The 14,868-nt window shown below is 42.2% G+C and overlaps 1 protein-coding gene across 2 annotated transcripts in view; it reads left to right on the top strand.

Moving 5' to 3' along the window:
• SPON1 (spondin 1) overlaps nt 1-14,868 on the top strand; it is a 313,903-nt gene that overhangs the window by 42,369 nt on the left and 256,666 nt on the right. The window lies entirely within an intron of this gene.

The raw sequence follows: 14,868 nt of genomic DNA, 5'->3' as shown, positions 1-14,868 counted from the left end.
TGCTGGCCTTACCCACTTGTTTGCAAACATTAATTAGTCTTCTACTTTCTTGCATGGAACTAGCATTGTTTCCACATCTATTTTCTAAAGGTCTGGAAATCATTTTCAAATACATGATAGACTTGTTTAATAGACAATACATAACTTTTATGCAAAAAAGAACTTTTTGATATATCTATTAAGTAGTTTTTTAAAAAGCCAGTCAGTTCCTTTGGCCTTGCAATCCTCTCATCTTTAAAATGAGAATGACGAGCCTTCATTCCAGATCTAACTACTTCGTGGGATAGCTCTTAATTCTGGTTTGCAAACACTTAAAGTCGTTGTGTTTGTTTTTTAAAACAGGTAAAATCCAAAGAGTAAATGGGTCATAGTTCACTGAAACAGTATCCTGTTGTAGAATATTTAGAGGATTTTTAAAATATTATAAATAATTTAGCAGTATACATTTGTATAAAGAAAATCCTCTTATTTATGAGTATATAAATGACACTACTGTGTGCAAGGCATGTTCTAGGCTTGGAGGATATAGCTGTGACATAACAGACAAAAATCCCTACCCCTTTGGACGTTATATTTCTATATTTTAGATCATTTCCATGAGATAGAGTCCCATGTTTCTGGATCAAAGAGTTTCTAGGCTCTTGATACACTTTGCTCTGTCACCCAGGCTGGAATGCAGTGGCACGATCTCAGCTCACTGCAACCTCCACCTCCCAGGTTCAAGCAATTCTCCTGCCTCAGCCTACCAAGTAGCTGGGACTACAGGCACCTGCCATCACACCCAGCTAATTTTTGTATATTCAGTGGAGATGGGGGTTTCGCCATGTTGGCCAAGCTGGTTTCAAACTCCTGACCTTAGGTGATCTGCCCACCTCAGCCTCCCAAAGTGCTGGGATTACAGGCGTGAGCCACCATGCCCGGCCTGCTATATCACTTTCTATCACACCTGACCAAGTAGGAGTTTGAGTAGGAATCTGACTCAGAGCTTACTTTTAGAGAGTATATAACCTTTGTCAAGTTACTTTGTCTTGGTTTTTCCCTTGGACACAAACTTTCTCTCCAGTTGACCCCTAGCTGGTACCTTATGTCCTATAGTCCTTCATGTTCAGGAGGCTTGGGTGTTGGCTGGAGGAAGTAAGTTCCCATCCTTCTACCACGTGGTTACTAAACAGATCTTGCAAATCCTGTTCTCATAAAATTACCGTTTTGGAATAAAGTTCAATACCTTAGATTTTTGCCCTGACAAATTAATTATTCAACATGGTTCATCTCTCTAGCACTTCAAGGTTCTTCTATGTTAGGAATCTTTTATCCACTGTGGTTGATCACTGTTTTCACAGCATTATATCATCTGCAGAGTGAACAGTTCTGTCCCCCCAGCCATGGATATGTGCCTCAAAAACTCTATTTCCTCATCCCTCTACCTGGGATGCTCTCAGGTAGCCACAAAGCTCCCTCCCTCACTTCTTTCCAGTTTCTGCTCAAATGTCACTTTTCTCAAAGAGTCCATTTCTGACCGTATTTTATAAAGCAATACCCTCATTCTAAACCCCATTTGCCCTCCTTTATTTTATTCATCTGACTTATCAGCACCAGACATGTTGTATGCTTGCTTGGTTATTAGCTATTATCCCTACTGCAATGTGAACTCCACAGAGGTATTACTTTGTTCAGCACTGCATCTGTTCAGCACTATAATAGTGCCTGGCACATAATAGGTGTTTAACATATAGCTGCCAATTTATTGGGTGTGCTTTTTTGAAATCAGCCTAAGAAGTTGTTGTTTGACCATGAAATGACACTGACTTATGGTATTGACAAGGATTCTGGCCCCTACCCTCAGCCCATTTCCCCCCCAAAGTCAGTTGACACCCCCAGGACTTCTTCACATGGACCAATATGAAGATACATGTGCATCACATGCACAGCCACACACCTCCCAGCCTCTCCAAAACAGCTTGTACTTATGTGGCTGCCTTTCTGAGCCCTAGCATTGGATTTTACCTGAATCCCAACTTTACCATTTTAGTGGCAATATAGCCACTCCACCCCTCATTGACTATATAAGCTTGGCCACTTAGTTTTACCTTGCTGAGTTTGTTTCCTTGCCTGTCAAATTTGGAGTAATACTAAGTCAAAGAGTTAGATGAGAACTTCTAATATCTACTGTGACATGTGAAGAGCTTAGAAGTCATCACTCCTGTCCTCATAAGAAAAAAAGCTGAAAACCTGAAAATCAACAACTCTAATTACTTCCATCAGAGAACTGAGGAATGAGGCAAACCTTCCCCCACCTCCTTCTTCCTCTACCCCCGCCCCCTCAAAATAGAGAGACAAGTGAATACTGAAAATCACAGATTCTCAGGAGCTGCTGGAAACAGTAACTGGTAGGAAGACTTAAAGGGTAGTTAATGACTAGCTAGAAGCTGAGTGTGGACTACGTGAAGAGTTAAACTCCTGGGAGCCCAGTCCTAAAGGGACCCCCACACTTGTGAATTTTACTCCCAGGAGCCCCCATCAGGTTCTCACAGTGAATATCAGAGAAATCTCCTCCAGCTTGAGGCTTGGGAAGGGAAAAAGAAGGTTTTTGAAATCTGGCCAGATCCTTCCCCCTAACAAGGTCTGCCCTCAAGGAAACTACTTTACCAGAGTCTTATCTGATCTGGAGAAAGAGCAATTAGCCAGCTCCAGCCCTATCTAGCCTTCCTGTCTCATGTAAAGGAAGTAAAAAAAATGGCTAAGACACTCTTCTGAAGACCACAGCACAAAGATTCTTCCCCAATAAAATATTGAGATTTAATCAAAAGATAGACGGTTACCCTTTCCCAATATGTTACCACCACATCAACAAGGCTCAGTATAACAATAGTGGATTACAACAGAGAGGGCTGCAAGGCATAACCTCTACTTAAGAAGGAGTTTCTAGGGAAAACCAAAGATAGACAAAAATGAAAAGAGAAGAAAGAATGAAAAACAAATATAATAACCAAGAACTGTGGGAAAATCACAAAAGATGTAACATATGTATAATGGGAATATCAGACAAATAGAGAAAAGGATAAAAGAAATATTTGAAGATTAGATGAAATAATAAAAAGATTATTATGGTAAGTAGTTGGTTCATACTAAGTGATCAATAAATGGTAGTCATAATTAGTATTATTGATAGATCAAAATATCAGGGGAGGGAAGAAGAGTTGAATGAAAGGCAACTGTTGAAAGAGGACTTAATCATGATCAGGCACAGGAGGGAGGATGTCTTTCTTGAGATGGGGAAAACAAGCAAAACTGGTGAAAACATACAACAATTTGATGGTGAACAAGAAGGAAAGTGAGAGGAGATAGGATTACACAGGATGCCCTCCATATAATTCTGACTTTAATAGTAGTATCTTCCTTATAGAATTACTGAGAAAATTAAATAATGTATAACAATGGTTTTCAACTGGTAATGAACATCAGAATCTCCTGGGTAATTGTTTGTAATTCATCTCTCTGGGCCCCAAGTCAGAGAGAATCTGATTCTGTGCACCTAAGTGGGTGAGGAACTGGGGCTGCAGACCCTGCATCTTTTGTAAGCACCTCATGTGAATCTGACACAAGTATCCCAAAGAACACCTTAAGAAATACATAAGCATGTTGATCAGTGACTGACCTGAAACACAGTCAACAAATGTTTTTCAAGTAGACAGAGGCAAGCTGATCTGCAGAGGGGAAGAACAGGGCTGAAGACTGGGGAGATGGAGCAAGTGTAGGAGGAATGTGGTAGGGAGTCCCTAAGAGATGGATGGAAGGATCACGTAGCAACAGAGACCCAGTTTAGAAAACACATATTCCTAGGGGAGATGTTCAGACTGGATTTGTAACTTTCTTCATCAACTCTCAAGAGCCTGGTGGCAGGAGCCAAGCAGACAGATGATACAGTTTTCCCAGAACTGGAAAGCCCCGAATACAGTAGAAGATGGGGGGCACAGGCATCCAACAAGGTGAGAGAGAACCAGGGAACCAGAGCACTGTTGAGAAAGCTGGTCAGGGGTTCAAGTTGGCCAGGAAGGTAGTACCTCTACTATCTACCTATAATTTTTTTTTAAAAAAAACCCAAAGTCCTAGGACCCCACATCTCCTCCAACCACTACCTCATTTCTCTGCCCCACCTCAAGAGCCAATCATTTCAAGAGAGTTGTGCCTACACGTGTTTTCCCCACTTCTCTGCTGTTGTTCACTTCCCAACCCCCACCAAAATGGCTCTTGAGTCTTGACAGTTTCTGCAATGGCCTCCGCGTTGTCTATGCACACTCCATCATCTTGCACACATTCCTCAGTATTGCAGAGGGAGCTGACCACTCCCTGATTCCTAGAATATTCTCTTCTCATGTCTTTCTGGTTTCATGTATTTTGCCCCAAAAAGTGACAGCAGGGGAGTTCCCACCCAAGGGAGTGCCACACACTATCCTGAAGTGGGGCTGGTTGGGATTCCAAAGAAAGGAGCACTAAGCACCACTGAGATCAGTCCAAAGCATTTATTAGGGGAACTTACTTACAGAGGTGCTGCAGTGATCCCTGCACCAAACAGCAAGAGAAAAGGGATGTTCTGCCCAGGCACAAATGTGGTGAAGGGGCCAGGATTTAAGGAGTTTGGCTCAGGGATGGGGCCAGTTTCTTTCAGTGTTTTAGGCAACAATCTAGATACCTTTGTCAGTGTCTGGGAATGTTCAAGGCCCCAGTTTGGGATTAAGCCTGCTGGGAATAACCCATATTTGGTTGGGTCACAGAGTGGTCAAGGCTCTCTGATTTTCTATCAAGACGCAGAAAGAAAACGGGAGAGCTGAAGGGCCCTACATAAGCACTGTTGGCATTTGGGCCATATTTGAGGTTTACAACATAATGTTATGTATAGGTAGTATATATGATGATATATAGAGATAGTAAAATGGTTGCTGCAGTGAAGTAGGTTAACATATCCATCATTGCACATAGTTACATAGGGCAACTAAAATCTAGTTAACCAAAATCCCTAATATAATCTTTCATCCTCATGCTATACATTAGATCTCTAGACTTGTTCACCCTACATATCTGGTATTTTGTATCCTTTGACCTACATCTTCCTATTTTTTCCTTCTCTACCTCCTTTGATAATCACTTCCATCTCTATCTCTGCATATTTGAGCTCTTTTTTAAAAAAATGTTTCACATATAAGAGAGATCATGCAATATTTTTCTTTCTCTGCCTGGCTTACTTCACTTTGCATAATGTCTTCCAGGTCCATCTGTGTTGTGGAGAATGGCAAGATCTCTTGCTGTTCTAGACTGAATAATATTCCATTACACACACAGACACACACACACGTATACATGTTCTTTCCCCATTTATACATTTCCTACATTTTCTTTTCCCAAATGAACATGGACATTTAGGTCATTTTCATATCCTGGCTATCGTTAATAATGCTGCAGTGAACATGGGTATATAGGTATCTTTATGACGTAGTGAGTTTATCTCCTCTAGGTAAATACCCAGAAGTGGGATTGCTGTATCATATGATAGTTTATTTTTAGTTGAGGAACCTCCATACCATTTTCCACCATGGCTATACCAATCTACATTTCCATTAACAGCACACAGGGTTTCCTTTTCTCCAGACCCTCACCAACATTTGCTATCTCTTGTCTTTTTGATAATAGCTAACCTTATGGATGTGAGATAATATCTCATAGTGGTTTTAATGCATTTCCCTGATGATTAATGATGTTCAACACCTTTTCATATACCTGTTGGCCATTTTTATGTTGTCTTTGGAAAAAATGTCTGTTTAGGTTATTTGCCCATTTTTTAGATTTTTTTTTTTTATTATACTTTGAGTTCTAGGGTACATGTGCATAACGTGCAGGTTTGTTACATATGTATACTTGTGCCATGTTGGTGTGCTGCACTTGGACTCGGGAAGGGGAACATCACACACTGGGGCCTATCATGGGGAGGGGGGAGGGGGGAGGGATTGCATTGGGAGTTATACCTGATGTATTTGCCCATTTTTTAGTTGGGTTATTTGTTTTTCTGCTATTGAGTTGTAAGAGTTCTTTACAAATTTTAAATATTAACCCCTTATCAGATATGTGAAATGCAGTTTTTTGTTTGTTTGTTTTTTCAGTTCACAGTTTTCCTTTTCTTTCTTTCCTTTTCCTTTGTGAGACAGGGTCTCACTCTGTCACCCAGGCTGGAGTGCAGTGGCATGATAATAGCTCACTGCAGCCCCAAACTTCTGGGCTCAAGTGATCCTCCTGCCTCGGTCTCCTGAGTAGTTGGGACTACAGATGGACATCTATATATATATATCTATATATATATAGATGAATTTATTAAGAATTAACTCACACAATCACAGGGTTGCACAATCAGTTGTCTGCAAGCTGAGGAACAAGGTGAGCCAGTCCAAGTCCCAAAACTGAAGAACTTGGAGTCTGATGTTCAAGGAAAGGAAGAATCCAGCATGGGAGAAAGATGTAGGCTGGGAGTCTAGGCCAGTCTCTCCTTTTCACATTTTCTGCCTGCTTTATATTTGTTGGCAGCTGATTAGATGATGCCCACCCAGATTAAGGGTGGGTCTGCCTTCCCTAGTCCACTGACTCAAATGTTAATCTCCTTTGGCAATACCCTCACAGACACACCCAGGATCAATACTTTGCATCTTTCAATCCAATCAAGTTGACATTCAGCATTAACCATCACAGGAGGTGAAGCTCAGGCGGTAATGCTGGCTCACCCCGACCTCCTGCTGTGCGGCCCAGCTCCTAATAGGCCACAGACTGGGGGTTGGGGACCCCTACTCGAGGGACAATGTTTTCCTTGCCTCTTGCAGCTTCTAGTGGCTGTCAGCAGGCTTGTGTTGTGGCTGCATCACTCTACGCTCTGCCTCCGTCCTCACATGGCCTTCTCCTTGTCTCTGTCTCAAAACTCCCTCTGTCACTCTTTTAAGGATACATGTGATTGCATTTAGGGCTTCCAGATAGTCTAGAATAAACATCTCCTCTCAAGATCCTTAAATAAATAATATATTTTGCCATATAAGGTACTATTCACACTTTCTGGGGATTAGAAGTGAACATACAGTAGCCCCTTAGTATCTGCGGGTTCTGCATCCACTGATTCAGCCAAAAATACTAGAAAAATTAAAATTAAAATAATACAGATTTTAAAATTATAGTATAACAACTATTTACAAAGTACTACATTGTATTAGATATTATAAGTAATCTAGAGATGCTTTAAAGTATACAGAAGGAGTATATGGAAGGAGTAGCTATGGATTTTGATATTAACAGGAGAATGCTGGAACCAACTCCCGACAAATACCAAGGAATGATTGTATTTTGCGGGGACATTTTTCTTCCTACCGTTTCCACTTATGCAGGACCACTGACCTGGGAGGACCCTCGACCTGCCTGGTAATCTGACTAAATTACTCTGGAAGGCTCGTTCTCCCACTTTCCCTGATTCCTTTCATTCCTGACCCACCTGTGGGTCACAGCACTCTTCCCACATCACTCTCAACAAGTGACGTTTTCTCTATGGGGGAAAAGAAAAAGAAAGAGAAATCCCTGGACCTGGACCAGAACTTCTTACCTTGTTGCTGAAGTTAATAAACCTACCTGCATCCTTCCTCACTTTTTCTCCTACTAAAATAATGGATCTCTCCCTCCCTGTCCTGAGACCATCTCTACTCAGGCTCTGGATACCACTCTCTCCTGCTTCCTCAGGAACCTTAAATGGCCAATCACCCCACCTTTGTTTTGTAGAGTCAGCCTTTTCTTCTTGATAAGGTCCTTCCCTTCAGCTCAAGTTTTAAAACTCTTCCTTCAGGAATTTTCCTTCTTAAAATAATTTAAAAACCTCACAACAAACAAAACTCCACCCCTAGCCAATTCATCACTAAGTCCTGCTGATGGTACCTTGTAAATATCTTTCTAATTCACCAACTTCTCCCCTTCTCAGCCTATGAGTCCAGTCTGTCATCACATACTCCTGGACGACCATAGTAAGCTTTCTGCATCCATTTTTGGCACCTAACAGTTGCTCTGCTAAGCTGCCTTCAGTTGTGTGTGATTGGTATTTGAGCTCCATAAGGTTAGGGACTTAGTTCCATTCATGTGTTCCCTGTGTCCTCATCATCTTGAAAAGGGCCCAAAACACAGTAGATGTTCAATAAAGGTTTGTTGAAAGTATTCAAATAATTTATCACTGATTTCAGGAGGAAGACAAACTTCCTTAACAGCCCAAAAGGCCCAGAAAGGTCTGACCCCTACTCATTTCTCCACCTCATCTTGTGTCATCTTCCCTTGCTCCCTGAGCTCTAGACACATTGGTGATCTATGAACACTCCCGGTTTTCTTCTGCCCCAGGGTATGTGTAGAGAGATGTTTCCTCATTGTTTCGAACATTCCCCTCTGCCCCAACCCAACTTTTCCTAATAAATACCACTCAGCCCTCAGATCTTAGCTCATATATAGCAAGTTGCTTCCTTGGAAAATCTTTCCTTAGCACCATTATATATGCTCTCTTATGTTCTCTTTGCACATATATCTATCATAGAAATTTCCCAGTAAGAATTTTGTTCATATTTGGTGACTATTTGATTCATGTCTGTATTAGTCCATTCAGACTGCGATAACAAAATATCTTAGACTCGGTGATTTATAAACAACAGAATTTATTGCTTACAGTTCTGGAGACTGAGCAGTCTAAGATCAAGGCACCAGCAGATTTGTTGTCTAGTAAGGGCCTGTTCCCCATAGATGGCACCTTCTTGCTGCATCTTCATGGGGAGGAAGGGCAAGAGAGCTCACTCAGGTCTCTTTTATAAGGACACTAATTCCATTTATGAGGGTGGAGCCCTCATCACTTAATCACTTCCCAAAGGTCCCACCTCTTAACTATCACATTGGGTATCAGATTCAACATATGAACTTGAGGGAGGTGGCTGTCAACATTCAGATTATATCAATGTCTTTCCCATCAAATGAGGACAGGGGCCACTATATTCTCAGTGCTTAGCATACTGTCTGACACACGGAGATGCTCAGTAAGTATGAACTGCAGGAACAAATGAAGGGATAATGGAATAATGGCAGGGCTGAGATCAGATACAGGAAGAGAAGAAGGTTTAGTGGAAGGGTCACAACTCAGTTTTGCCCAGGTTGGAGGGCCCCACAGGCAATTCAGCTGGAGAGGTGCCCTCTTATTTGGGAATTTGGGCTGGGAGCTCAGGACAGAGGGCAGGCTGGATATCTAGACTTAGGTGGTTGGTTACTCCGTAGTAGACACAAAAGATGGGCGATATGAGAGGATTCATATCTAGAGATGAGAGGGGGATGGGATTAAGGGCAGAAAGGAAGAGCTACAGATTTTAAAAAGATGAGCTAAGTGTAGAGATGTAAAGGAGGGATGAGGAAGAGAGGCACGTGAAGCAGCAGGTGAGGCCACGTGAAGGTGAAGGACAGGATGGGGGTAAAATCAGGGATTGGGGAGAATCAGGAAGGTTTAGATTTTCTGAGAGGAAAAAAATCTCCTGCTGGCCTAGGCCTAGGCCAAGCAGGTCACCTGCATGAGATAAGTGTGTTTACCTGTGTGCATGCTTTTACGTGTGTCATAGGGAACACCACACCACTCTTAATGTGAATTCACTTTCAGTAGATTACATGGCATCTTTTTACAGCAACCCAAACTCTCTGAGGCAGGTAAGGCAGGTGCAATGATTTTTCTTTTCTAGGTGCAATATTAAGTTGGACTGATATCCTAGGCCAATGCTCTTTCCACCAAACCACACTATTTCACTGGGCTCTAGCCACCTTGTCTGGAGCTTGAAGACATATTACTGTCTTCTTTCAGCATTTCTGTCTACTGCAGATGAAACTGGCCCCCAGCCAGGGAAAAATAAAATGCCCTTGATAAACGGCAATATAGTAGGATCATAGCTTTAGGAAATTGTGATGCTCCTTGTAACATTCCCCTCTTTTTTTCTTTAATGGGAAGTCCTTAAGAATCAATTACATTTTCTTAATTAGTGTGGGTGATCAGGACAGACCAGAACCAAAATATTATTAATGGAATGTGCCTCCATCCTGGGCAGCTGAGTTTGGGTAGCACATGTAGCATCCAGGGAAGAGCTCAGAGCTCAGCCCTCTCCACTCTGCGGATTTGAATTCAGCTGTAGAAGCTCAGAAGAAAGAGCACTGAACTCTATTGAAAACCATGTTTCTACATGAGTTTTCATTCTTCATTCAAATTTTAGCAAATTTTAGACTTTGTGACTTCTAGGCATGGCCCACTCTTACGTTGGACAATTTTTCGGGTAACCATATAATAAGGTGCTATCCTTCTTATTCTTAGAACCTAAGGAAAGCTATGTACTGTGTCATAAGAAAATGAATTTCCACACACAATTTTGCTTGTATTTCAGGGATTTCTCCAACTTTCTGAGGCCTGTCCATGGCTGACTCCTCCTCTAGTTTAGGGGGCCCTCAGTCCACTCATGGATTCCTACCGCAGCCTCCCAGTAGGTCTCTCCTCTTTGCTCTCTGACTTTCCATTCATCTGCTAAATTAAAATTTTCCTATTGTTCTCAAGTCAGCCCAAATTATTCTACATGGCTTATGAGGCCCTCATGATCTGGCAACTACCTCACATTTCCCCACTGTAGGTACATAGAGGTGGTGAGTGAGGGAGGTTTGAGGAGAATGTAACTCGGTGAGGATCTGATGGACAAATAAGAGTTAGAGAGTGAAGGAGGATGGAAGAGGAGGCGTGCTGCTTGGAGAGGCCTGGAGGTGAGAGGAACCCTAAAGAACAAGAAAGGAACATGACATGGGCTTTGGAATACGACATCTGAGATTTGATTCCAGGCTCTCCCACTTGTTAACCAGGTGACCTTGGGCAATTCTTCAAGCCTCAGTTTCCCCGTGCCTAAAATGGCAGTAATAGTAGTCTCCTCAAAGGAAGGCTGTGAGGGCTGCAACGCATAATGTGTGGAAAGTGCTTAGCAGAGTCTGGCAGGTAAATAGTGGGTTGGTGGGCTGCAGTGAGGTACCAGCTCATGCGATGGGGTGCCTAGCCGTGAAGGCCGTGTGGGTCATAGGAGGGAGTTTGTTGACACTTTGCCTCCTCTTTACCAGTTGGGACTTGCTGGCCAGCCTTCTGGAGGTCTAACACTGAATGCTGCCAGCCTCTCCCGCTGGCTACACGGCCTCCTTGTGCCAACAGTGATTGCAGCTCCAGACAACGGAGCCCCACTGACAGACACTTCCCATCCTAACACCCACCCTAACCTTTCACCAAAGGCCACAGGACCAAGATGGGAAGGCTGAGACTGTGCCACAGCAGGGCTTCCTGTGACCCCAAATGCAGGTCAGCTTTTGACTCTGGTGAGATACATTGGAGAACCAGATTAACACCAGATTCCTCATAGAGCAATTTAGTTATGCCAAGAATTTTCTCAGTGGTGACGTGCAAACTGCATTTATCCTTTGTGATAGGGAATGAGACTTTTCTCCATAAAGCCATCATCACATACTGCAGCCTTCTAAGTGTTAACCATTTTGTTCACCGGTCTGGCAAAAACAGACTCCTCTTTCAAGATTCAGCTCAAAGTCACTTCCTTTGTGAAGCCACTCCTGTGCCTCCTCCCCCATCCCAACTCCTAGTAGAAGCCAAGCACTCCTGAGGCTTCTGCTCTCTGCCATTGGGGAGAATTTCCCTTTTATTTCTACCTCTTTGTCTCCCTCTGCTAGACTGCAAGTCCTTTGAGGGCAAGGCATGTTTTAATCATCTTGGACTCCCCACAGCCCAGGACAAAAATTGACTCTTGGTAGTTAATTAATAAGCGTTTGCTGAACAAAAGAATGGCTACATTTTATGCCCTTCTCCTTAGTTATTAAATATTAAATATTCCTATTTACATATTCTGCCTTACTGAAGAGGTGTTGCTGGTCCCTGCACAAAATGGTCCCTGATGACTGTACTCTGATATTTCTTACATTCTTTTCCTGTGGGTCTGTTTCTAACGGCAACCTCATCTTCTAAATGTAATTTCACACATGTTACTAAATCATTTTGCTTCAGCCTGAACCTAGGATCTTGCTTCTCCTTCAGAATAAGATGCCAGCTGGGAATATAGATCCAGGCAGTCCCAGAAGCCCCATGCTAACAACGTCTGCTAATTCTTAGGCTGATTATGTAGATTATTGAATAGATTGTCTTTCTGCTTTTTATCCTTTAAACTCTCTCTGCTTGGCCTTGTCTGTTTCATCAGTAAAGGTGGGCATGGGGAACACAGAGACTGTGAAATCTAAACCTACCCTACTTCACTTCCATTTGGTCAGATTTTGAAATAAAAAATCTACTCTATTAGTAAAGAATGATAGTCATTTTAGAGCCATTCTCTGGGTAAAACTGTCAATTAATACAACTTGGCCACTTTGTTTGGGGAATAACAGAAAGGAGGAGGGAGTTAAGGAGCTTATTTCCCCCAATTCTAACTCACGAATGGGTTTGTGGCTGCAGTTGCCTGAAGTCCCATTGACTGTGTTGCCTGCCTATTGAGTAGGCTCTTCTGGGGTACATAGAACTTAAATGTAGTTTTGAAAGTTGCTTGACTTTTTCTCGGGTCATATTGCTAATATTGAATACATTGCCAATTGAGTAATCAGTTTACCAACTAGAGGAAATCTGGCTCACTAGATTTACTGAGCACCCACTGTATACCAGGCTGTAGACTGGGTACCCTGTCTCCTTGACCTCTAATCTTCACAAGCAATCCAGGAAAAGTGTTATGAACATTCTAGAGATGGAAGGAGGAGACTCAGAGAGGTTATTTACTTCTTGCTCAAGCCTGTACAGCAATGATTTCCCAAACCTGTTGGGTGTTTCTTCCTTGAGTGTTTTGTATCGGGGAGAAAGAAAGTCAAAGCCTGTTTCCATTATCATGGATTTCAGGGAAAGGGGAGCATTAAACAGTAATCAGAGAAGGCTGGTTCTTCTGAAGCTTCTGACTATCATCAAATTGGAAGTTAATGCTGGGGGAGAAGCTCTGTGTGAAGGACCCACATGCTCCCGTCCCTGGCCCAGCCCAAACTGCCTTGGCTTACCTGAGGCTGCCAGTGACTTCTGGCTCCTAGATCTTCACCTTGCAGCTAAGTGGACAAGGTGGGTGCAGCCCAGTGCCTTATGTCTGTGCTGTAGCTTCTTGACAGCAAGTGAGATGGAAGCAGGCATGGAAGGCCATCAGTGGGAAGGGAAAGGAGGAGTTGCCGTAGACCAAGGAGGGTGACCACAGCATTCCACAGATTCAAAAATACCCATTTTTAACATTGTAGCATTTTAGAAGTCAGAATGCACCTTACAATTGATATGTACATGAAATATAGGATTCCTTCTCCTCTAGGTAAACTGTTAGTGCATCACTTGTACCTCTTATACTCAATGGCATCCTGAATTCAAAGAACTATGGCAGGTTTCATCTTATGTGTCAATTCTGAGCAGTGGTGGAGACTGTCTGGAGTTTGGGAGGAGAAAGGTCTGGTGCTGTGTCCATGGCAGTGGGGAACGACAGTAAACTGAGTGGGGCGTCACTGTGTATGAGAGATGGCATAGAATCCTACTGTCAGGCATTTGCACCTTCATCCAATATCTTCGGTATTAGATAGAGGAACACCTGCCATATCTTCAATTGTAAACTAAAGGACACAAAACACAGGAAGCATTTCCAAGGAACCAGGTCAGAGACCTGCCTCTTTCATGCAGATTTGTGACTTTGGCCTTTTTAAATACTTTTTTAAAGTATTAATTTAATTATAAAAGTAGTACCTGCATGCTATAATACAAAGATACCGAAGTACATGAAATTTTAAATGTCTCATTGTATAGATATTACTATTACTGGCCTTATAGATTGTTCTTACCCTTCTACTGTAAACAAATGTGTCTTTGTGTATGTGTGTGCACGTGCACACACACTTCTCTGTCTATGGAGAAAATCTTAGCAGAATTCTGGGCAGGCCTCATTTATAATGGGTACAACATAGTCCATTTAACCTGTCCCCACTGAGGTTTGGCTCAAATATTATTTCTTGTTTCTTATGAGTGTAAATACTCAGAAAAACATGTTTGACCACTGTGATAATCCATTCATGCTGCCATAACAAAATACCACAGATTGGGTTATTTATAAAGACTAGAAACGTATTTCCCACAGTCTGGAAGCTGAGAAGTACAAGATCTAGGTGCCAGCAAGTTTAGTGTCTGGTGAGGGCCGTTTTCTGCTTCCAAATGGTGCCTTGTTACATGCTCTGGAGGGGACAAGCACTGTGTCCTCACATGGTAGAAGGATAATACAAGCAGTTTCATCCCTTAAGACCTTTATAAGGTCACTAATCCCATTTATGAGGGCTCTGCCCTGGTGACTTAGTCACCTCCTAAAGGCTCCACCTCTTAATACTGTCATATTGATTATTACATTTCAACATATGAATTTTAGGGGACATTCGGACCATAGCCACAAGGAAAGCTTTACTTATGTTTTAAATTAGTTTATTAAGATGGTTTCAGAAACATAAACATGCTTAAGGTTTCTGATAGTTTCTGAATTGATGTGACAAAGACATGGTTGATTGACACGTGTTAACTATGGATGAATTTAAACTCAGTAATAAAGGCTTTGTGTTTCCATTACCAAAGAACAAGAAACTATTGGAGGTAATTCATTGCACATTTATATTGTCTGTTTGGCGATGTCCTTGTTAGGAATGGAGTGAGTCATGCTGCCTGAATGCAGTGTGTCAGAGGCTCAGGGTCTTAGGGACAATATCCAGGCTCTA

The sequence above is a fragment of the Chlorocebus sabaeus genome, chromosome 1 (genome assembly GCF_047675955.1).
Source record: "Chlorocebus sabaeus isolate Y175 chromosome 1, mChlSab1.0.hap1, whole genome shotgun sequence".
Classification (NCBI taxonomy): domain Eukaryota; kingdom Metazoa; phylum Chordata; class Mammalia; order Primates; family Cercopithecidae; genus Chlorocebus; species Chlorocebus sabaeus.
The sequence above is the reverse complement of the archived record's forward strand: the minus strand, read 5'-3'. Positions and strand labels throughout refer to the sequence as shown.